The following is a 6,912-nucleotide window of genomic DNA, read 5'->3' on the forward strand; positions in this document are numbered from 1 at the left end:
GCAACCCCAGCTCCCTCAGCCTCTCCTCGTAGGGCTTATGTTCCAAACCCCTCACCAACTTTGTTGCCCTTCTCTGGACTCGTTCCAGCAAGTCAACATCCTTCCTAAACTGAGGGGCCCAGAACTGGACACAGTACTCGAGGTGCGGCCTAACACAATATATACAGGTATTTACAATATATACACAGAAATACACAGAAAAGAGAAATAACACAACAAAAATCCCTCCCCCAGGAGGGATCCCCTCCCTGTAACCCCCTCTCTCCCCCACTACCTCCCTTTTTTCCCCAAAAAGGGGTTAGAGAGAAAGAAAGGCAAGTTATTAAGGAAAAGAGTTGTTAGTAAGCTTCAAAAGCCCATGCAGGATTAGTTTTTGCTTATCTGAAGGCCAACTCCAGCAGTTCACGAAGAAGCAGGCAGAGAGAACAGGCTGAAACCCACACTCCCCCAACTCCCAAAACAAACTGAACTGAGAAAAAAAAATTCCAACAGCTTTACAATTTAAAGTTGCATATTGTCTATCCACCAATGAAATTAGTTTAGAATATCAGAATGTTTTTGTTCTAGTACCGAAAACATTTAGCCAGAGTGTCCCAGCACTGTTTGTCCTTAAAGGCACAGCCTCATACGGTCAGAGTGCACCCCTTTCTAAACAATTTCATTGGCTGTTCTTACTGTCCATCCAATCTAAAACAATATTTACAGTTTGTAAGTAAAGTTCCTAGTCCATTCCGGCTATACTCAGATGTAGATGATTCAGAAGTCCAAGAAAATCAAAAATCAAGAAAATGGAAAACAGTTTGTCTCTCCGCAGACGAAGTGAAGAAAAGGGAAACAGGGAAACAGGAACACAGGGACTCTCAGTTGACTCAGGGTTCTCAGGGTTCATGCACCATAGGTTCCTCAGGGATTCTTCTTTTGGATGCAATGTAGCTGTACCACAGTCTGAAATTAAACTCTCTCAGCTAAAGTTAAATCTCTTTGTGGAATACACTGAATTTCACCATTCTCTTGCATTACCCAATTAGTGTGACCCGGACCTTCTGCTGAAACCACCCCTCGGACAGGTTTAGCCTCTCCTGAGGGAGAAAATACCCAAACAGTTTTACCTAACAGATTCTTTTCTCTAACAACAGGAACTCTATCGCCTTCTACTTTCTGTAGCAGATCTGAATGTGCCGGTCCAGCTCGGTTCACTGAACCTCTACTATTCACCAGCCAGGTTGCTTGTGCTATATGTTTTTCCCAGTTTTTCAAAGATCCACCTCCCATGGCTTTGAGAGTGGTCTTCAACAAACCGTTGTAGTGTTCAATCTTCCCTGCAGCTGGTGCATAGTAAGGAATATGGAAAATCCACTCAATGCCGTGCTCTTTTGCCCAGCTCTTTACAAGGTTGTTCTTGAAGTGAGTTCCGTTGTCTGACTCAATCCTCTCTGGAGTTCCGTGTCTCCACAGGATCTGTCTCTCCAGACCGAGAATGGTGTTGCGTGCAGTTGCATGTGGAACTGCATAAGTTTCCAGCCATCCAGTGTTTGCCTCTACCATAGTAAGCACGTATTGCTTCATCGACATTGTCTTTAAGACAAACTTATTTTTCCTCCTCATCACTTTCATCATTATCACCTTGATTAGCTTTCTGGGTTTGACTTCTTGTCTGCATTTGAGGAGGAATATCAAAGGGGTCATTTAAGACTGGTTTGTTTGTCTTTCCCTTTGCTTTACATGGAGGTGGGTTTGAATCTTGATGAGAAGGATCCTTGTCCAGAACAGCAACCAGCTTTTCAGACGCTTGTGCCACTTGGAGATTCACAGCGGGACCAGCAGAAGCAGAAGGGGCTGGCACAGAAACAGCGTCACCGGGCACTCTTTGTGACCCTGCCACCGCTGCTGAGCTATCTTCCGTTCCGAGTTATGCGGGCGGACGTCTCTTTGCCTCGGTAATGGTCACTGCCTGTGGAGTTGCCGCCGTCGCCGCCATTGCTGCCTGTTGGGCAGGGGCTGCTGGCGAAACTCCCAGTGCCGCCGCCTTTACGGGCGCAGCCGGGCTTGCTGCTGCCACCGGCACAGCCACCACCGCTTGCACAGGGGCTCCAGGCACAGCCGCCACTTGAGTAGGGCTCGCCGCTGCTGCCAGCACAGGGGATAGCGGCCGCCCCCCTACTGGCTTGTCGCCAGCACTGCCGAGGCTTTTGCTGTGGTTCAAAGCAGTTTTCCCATTAACTCCTGCCTGCCTGCTACTTACCGCCTGTTGCCGCAGTTTCTCCTGCTTCTGTGTCTTCCTCACTACTAGAATTGCCTGCATTAGACCCAGATCTCTTAACGTCTTTTTCTTCGTTTAGAGACAGTTGGATGATAGATTGGACGTGATGATCTCGAAGGTCTCTTCCAACCTGGTTTATTCTATTTTATTCTAACAGAGTAATTAGCTGCAAGTCCTTTTCAGCACAATGATATTAACAGACTGTGGTGGTTTGGCCCTGGCCTGGAGGCCAGATACCCACCAAGCCGCTCTATCACTCCCCCTCTTAAGAGAAGAGGGGAAGAAGGGAAAGAAAATATAACAGAAGCCGGGGATAAGATAGGAGCAATTTAATAACACTAATAAGCAAACAGCAATAGACCGCACGGAAGCAAAGAAAGCAGAGAGAGAGATGTTAGTCTCTACTTCCCATCAGCAGGATGGTGGTTGGTCTCGGGAAGCAGGGCTCTCTAAGCTTGGTAGTTCCTCAGGAGGATAAATGCCATAGACGAATCCCCCCACTTCCTTCTTTTACTTCCTACTTATACCTGAGCTGACCTCATATGGTATGGAATACCTTTTTGGCCAGTCTGGGTCAGCTGAGTCCCCTCCCAAGATTTTGCCCACCCCTCAATGTACTCCTGGGGCAGGGAAATGTTGAAAGGACACAGATTGAATACTGGATTTAGCTGTAGCCAAAACACTGCTGTGTTATCAACTACTGCTGCAAAAAAACCCAAAAAACAAAACATCACAGCACTAGAACAATACTGTGAGGAGAATTAACTCCAGCTCAGTTCAACCCAATACAATCTCCACCCCTTATTCCATACCATTTACATCATGCTCAGGTTCTACACATTTCAATGCACTTAGCCATCTCATTTGATTCTTACACCAAAACAACAAAAGGAAAAGCTTCTTGCTTACATTCACAACCTGATCTACATACTTAAACTATCTCAATACTCCAACATATAAAGACTTATATCAATGTCTCAGTCCTTCAGATGTCACTTGGGATTATTCAGGACAGGAGATGCAGGATATTCTGTTCTTAGACACCAACTCCAGCTGGTCTCAACCACTGTGTCACTCTTGATCCTTGCAAACCTTCATCAGTCTGGGCTCTTCTTACTTCATTACTTTCTGCAACATGCAACTCACATTATTCACATTCCAAATCACCTTTCCCCCAGTGTTAGATCCCTTTGAGGCACACAGAGTCTCCCCATTTCTTTTCATTACCCACCAAGTACATCCAGGCCCCTGAGCAAAGACAATCCCACGCATGGGTTTGCCTTTCCCCATGGGAGGAGCAACCCACACTGCCTTTCCTAGCCACTTTCCCATGTGTACTACAGGGACTTTATCCCCCCCCACAGTGTGCAAGGGTTCTGTTTGGGCAGGACCAGGACGGTTAGCAGATCCTAGAGAATTAACCAGCCAAGTGGCTTCTGCTAAATTTACATCCCAGTGCCTCCATGCTCCATTACCCAATGCTTTCAACATAGTCTTTAACAGTCCATTGTATCTTTCAACCTTCCCAGAGGCCTGTGGGTGGTAGGGAATGTGATACACCCACTCGATGCCATGTTTCTTGGCCCAGGAGCTGACGGCATTGTTTCTGAAGTGAGTCCCGTTGTCAGACTCGATTCGCTCAGGAGTGCCGTGCCGCCACAGGATTTGCCTTTCAAGGCCTAAGATGGTGTTCCGGGCAGTAGCATGATTTACAGGGTATGTTTCTAACCAGCCTGTAGTTGCTTCTACCATGGTGAGGATGTAATGCTTGCCTTAGCGTGTTTGTGGCAGTGGTCCAATATAGTCAATCTGCCAGGCCTCACCATAGCGAAAACCCAGCCACCACCCTCTGTTCCAGGGAGACTTGGCTCTGGTGGCCTTCTTGATTGCAGCACAGGTTTCACAGTCATGCGTGACCTGTGTGATGGCTTCCATGGTCGAGTCCACCCCTCGGTCACGAGCCCACCTGTACGTAGCATCTCTCCCTAGATGTCCTGATGTTTCATGGGCCCATCGAGCTACAAACAGTTCACCTTTTCGCTCCCAGTCTAGATCCACTTGAGCTATGTCAATCCTTGCTCATTGTTTTGATGTTCTTCATTAGCATGACTTTTAGGCACGTGAGCATCAACATGATGTACCCTCAGAGTCATGTTCTCCACCCGAGCAGCAATGTCCTGCCACAATGAGGCAGCCCAAATAGACTTACCCCTGCGTTGCCAATTGGTCTTCTTCCACTGCTGTAGCCATCCCCACAAGGCATTAGCCACCATCCAAGAATCTGTGTAAAGATAAAGTACTGGCCACTTTTCTCTTTCAGCGATTTCTAGAGCTAGTTGGATGGCTTTCACCTCTGCATATTGACTCGATTCACCTTCTCCTTCAGCGGCCTCAACCACTTGTTGTGTAGGACTCCATACAGCAGCTTTCCACTTCCGATGGTTTCCTACTACACGACACGATCCATCAGTAAACAGAGCATAAGGCCTTTCATCTTCAGGTAATTCATTGTATGGTGGTGCCTCTTGGGCACGAACCACCTTCCTCAGGCGATGCTCCAAAATCTCTGCCTTCTGGCCAGTCCATAATCTCTTCCAGAATTCCTGGGTGGTTTGGTTTTCCCAGTCGAGCTCGCTGTGTAATCAGTGCTACCTACTTACTCCATGTAGCACTGGTGGCATGATGAGTAGAAGGGATGTTTCTTCTGAACATCCAATGCAGCACAGGCAACCTGGGTGCTAAGAGGAGAGGTGCTTCTGTACCCACTACTTCCGATGCAGCTCGAACTCCCTCATAGGCTGCTAAGATTTCCTTCTCAGTTGGTGTATAGTGGGCTTCTGATCCTCGATATCCTCTACTCCAAAATCCCAATGGCCGACCTCGGGTTTCACCTGGTGCCAGAGACTCCAAGTGAGACCCTGCTCCCCGGCTGCAGTGTAAAGGATATTCTGCACTGATGGTCCTGTGCGAATGGGCCCAAGTGCCACTGCACGAGCTATCTCTTGCTTGATCTGTTCAAAAGCTTGTTGCTGCTCACTACCCCATTCAAATTGATTCTTCTTTCGAGTTACTTGATAGAGAGGGCTCACAAGCTGACTGTAGCCTGGAACATGCATTTTCCAGAACCCCACAAGGCCTAGAAAGGATTGTGTCTCTTTCTTGTTGGACAGTGGAGACATGGCTGTTATCTTGTTGACCACATCCATAGGTACATGACGGCGTCCATCCTGCCACTTTATTCCCAAGAACTGAATTTCTTGCGCAGGTCCTTTGACCTTGCTTTTCTTTATAGCAAACCCAGCCTTTAAGAGTATTTGAATGATTTTTTCTCCCTTCTCGAACACTTCCTTTGCGTTATCGCCCCACACAATGATGTCATCAATATACTGTAGATGTTCAGGGGCCTCACCCTTTTCCAGTTCACTCTGGATTAGTCCATGACAAATGGTGGAGCTATGCTTCCACCCCTGGGGCAATCGATTCCATGTGTATTGAACCCCTCTCCAGGTGAAAGCAAATTGTGGCCTGCACTCTGCTGCCAATGGAATTGAGAAGAAAGCGTTGGCAATGTCAATAGTAGCATACCATTTAGCTGCCTTTGACTCCAGCTCGTACTGGAGCTCTAGCATGTCTGGTACAGCAGCACTCAATGGTGGCGTCACTTCATTCAGGCCACGATAGTCCACAGTTAACCTCCATCCTCCATCAGATTTTGGCACTGGCCATACGGGGCTGTTAAAAGGTGAGTGTGTTTTGCTGATCACTCCCTGGATCTCCAGCTGGTGAATCAGTTCATGAATGGGACCCAGGGAGTCTCGGTTTGTACAATATTGCTGTAATGGGTTGGGGCAGATCCCCTCCCCACCACAGGCAGAAATAACGACTCAGGCAAACGGATTGCAAAGGTGATGAAAGTTTAAATAGAAAGCAGTGAATGTTACAGAAAACCCAAAGCGCAGTGACAAAGAAAGATCCCATCCCCACCTGAGGGTGCATGCAAAACCCCCAGGGCTCCTTCTTCCCCCTCCCTCTGCTGGGCTAGTCTCAGCTGGCCAGGCCTGAGACTGCCCATCCCCCTGTGGCCTTGGGCCCAGTCAGGCCCATGGCCGGGAGATCTCTCCCCCAGTTACCAAGTCTCGGAGAGGGAAGGAAAGAGGAAGTGCCAGACTCCGCACTGGATCTTATAGTGGTGCAAAGAATTATGGTAGGAAATACACAATTTCCTGTGTCCATCCCTCTGGGCTGGACTTCTGGACACAGGAAGTGAATGCACCAGGGGGGCACCCAGCTCAAACTACAACAATTGCCGTCGGTGCACTGTTCTAGTAGCAATTGGCACCTGTTGTTCTTCAACCTGCAGCAATCCCACAACGAAGGGACTTTCTGAAAGGCCAGGCAGGGTAGACAGCTGTCTGATCTTCTCTGTATTCACCGTGGCCACACCAAAAACCCATCTATAACCCTTTGAATCCTTGAAGTACCCTCTCTTGAGGTAATCAATACCAAGAATGCAGGGGGCCTCTGGGCCAGTCACAATGGGATGTCTTTCCCACTTGTCCCCTGTTAGGCTCACGTCGGCTTCTAACACAGACAGCTCCTGACAGCCTCCTGTCACTCCAGAAATCCAAAGAGATTCAGCACCTCTGTGTCTT

Source organism: Dryobates pubescens, chromosome W (genome assembly GCF_014839835.1).
Source record: "Dryobates pubescens isolate bDryPub1 chromosome W, bDryPub1.pri, whole genome shotgun sequence".
NCBI lineage: Eukaryota > Metazoa > Chordata > Aves > Piciformes > Picidae > Dryobates > Dryobates pubescens.